The sequence below is a fragment of the Drosophila miranda genome (genome assembly GCF_003369915.1).
Source record: "Drosophila miranda strain MSH22 chromosome Y unlocalized genomic scaffold, D.miranda_PacBio2.1 Contig_Y1_pilon, whole genome shotgun sequence".
Taxonomy (NCBI): Eukaryota; Metazoa; Arthropoda; class Insecta; order Diptera; family Drosophilidae; genus Drosophila; species Drosophila miranda.
Window position 1 is genome coordinate 50,724,318 of NW_022881603.1, and position 2,279 is coordinate 50,726,596.

General features: G+C 45.9%; 1 long non-coding RNA gene across 1 annotated transcript; it reads right to left on the reverse strand.

Annotated features, from left to right (window-relative positions):
* On the reverse strand, positions 1–602 carry LOC117192054. Its single transcript, XR_004474178.1, has 3 exons — positions 446–602; positions 114–391; positions 1–49 (listed from the first exon to the last, which is right to left on the reverse strand). It is a non-coding gene; the product is annotated as an uncharacterized LOC117192054 (long non-coding RNA).
* Between the last annotated feature and the right edge of the window lie 1,677 nt (positions 603–2,279).

Sequence of the window (2,279 nt, forward strand, 5' to 3'; positions counted from 1 at the left end):
CAACACGGGCGGTGGTCCCATCGAAGCCATCTGTGGCACAGCATTGAATCTGCAGGGGAGCCGGGGGTAAGTTATGTCCTGGGGGAAGGGGAGTCTGGGCTGCTGCCGCTCACCCATCTGAATCCCCTATCGGAGGGAAGGTGGGGGGGTGAGCGTGACCTATTGGACCCATTGGGCGGGACAGCAGAGGACTGGTGTGGATTTGGCCTAGGAAGGGCATCGCATTGAGTCCATTCTTGTCGGCGGAACCTTCGGGGGGACCTGCAGCCCCGGCTGCTGCTGCTGCTGCTGGTCGGTAAAGACGAAGGATCCCATGGATCCAAAAATACCCCGCGAGCGGGTGAATGGGGAACGTGGATTGTTAATAGTTGGATTCATCTTATTCCAGCACCTGTGAGGAAGTATTCGTTCATGGGCTTTGTTTTGTATTTGTATTTTTATTTACTTTATGTTCCATGTGCTTTCGATATTTGCTGCCGTTCTCTGTGTTGTGCCGCTCTCTCCAGATATTCGTACTGAATGATTTCCAGAGCCAGTTCTGAACGGCTCCAAGTGATAGTTCAGGGCCCACTTCGATGTTGTGTTTCGAATCACAGTTCAGGTGACGTACTTTCCCTGTGCAGAGCTACGACTTGCAATAGTTGATCGGCTTTGTTTGTTTGGGATAGGACTTGCGATAAATACAATGCCACCATACTCCTTGGTGTGGCCGAAATGTTGGCTACCATTCTGGGATTAAGGAGTTAAGGGTTAAGGGTTAAGGAGAGAGGGGGAGGGGTGGAGGGGGGGGGGGGGTATATTTTTGCTTGGCTTTACATCTTCCTTAAGCTGCTGTTTTGTGTCACAGCCAACCTGTCATTTGTACATTGAATTGCTGCTCGAGAGGTCTCTTTGGGGTCCTCTGTTCCCCGTGTACAAATTTACATAAAATCACAGGAAGCACTTAGGATTAATAGGGGGCACTCATCCCCCTCTACTCCCTCTCCCCCTTTTGGTGGTGTCATGGTGTTGCGTGACCACAGACTTCATAATTCAGATCCATGGCCACAATTATTAGTTATTGATCTGAATTATGAAGTCTAGTGTAAGTTAGGCTAGTGCAAAGCGGGAGCGCAATAAAAGCTCGCTCTCTCGCTCTTGGCGAATTCGTCCGTAGGTTAGCTAGAGTAAGCGATTTGAATTGTGAAGAAAATATAGTTGTTCGCCAACCTTGAATTAGATCGAGCGTATCAAGTTTTTCGCCCCGCCAAATAAATAATTTAAATTACAGCCACCCAAAGTTTTCGGTAATTGATTAAAAAAACTATAATTATGAATGAATGAATTATGAATTATGAATTATATGAATTATAGGCAACAACAATAAGTGACAGTGACACAAGAAAATGCAGTATACATATGCAAACATATTCGTTGCCCGCGTCGTGTGTGTGTGTGCAATCGGCAATCAATTTGTAAAATATCATCGCGTCGGTCGCGCCAACAATAATTTTTGTGCAAATTCTGCTACCGGCGAGGGATGCCCTGCGATAAAGACAGGAAAGTAGCAGTTGAATTCAAAGATCCAAAAGAGGAATTAGAGGTATTTGTGCAGAAAATTGAAGGCTGAGCAAAAGACATTGCATAAATATAACTAAAAACACATAAATACATACATATCGACACATACAGACATATGTGAACCGCTATTTGGACGCAACCGTTATATGTACAAACATACATCTTTCGTTTACTGCAATCACTGTCGCCCCCCCCCCCCCCCCACCCCTTTTTATTTTGATCTACCTTTCTTGTCGTTATAACCTCACAAAGTTTGTTCGTTCGTTCACCCAAGCCACGGCGTATAGAAAATACCCACACATACATACAAGCAGCAGCACCGGTGCATTATTTCGTTTTCTCTTTCTCTTCTCCACTGCTGCTTGCGTTGTATTTGATGGGAGAATTTTCGTTGCCGCTCTTGAGCTTAACGGTGCGCCAAGTGCCGCGCTACCCTGTATCTAACGGGTATATTGTTTTCGGCCGTCACTTGCAACGACTCTTTCCCTTGATACCTCGTGCCTCGACATTCAATTCAAATTCGTTTTCAATTATCGTTCTCGTTCAAACATATAAAAAAAAAAATAACGAGGGGGAACGTTGTGAGTTGCTGCGGACACCGCAACTCTACAGTTATACCCGGTACTAAGTCAGTATGGCTCTCCTCCGGCAGACGCCTCTACAGAAAATCAGTCTGAGCGTGACGTCGGGCGCTGCGTAGCCACTGCAAATTGATTTGT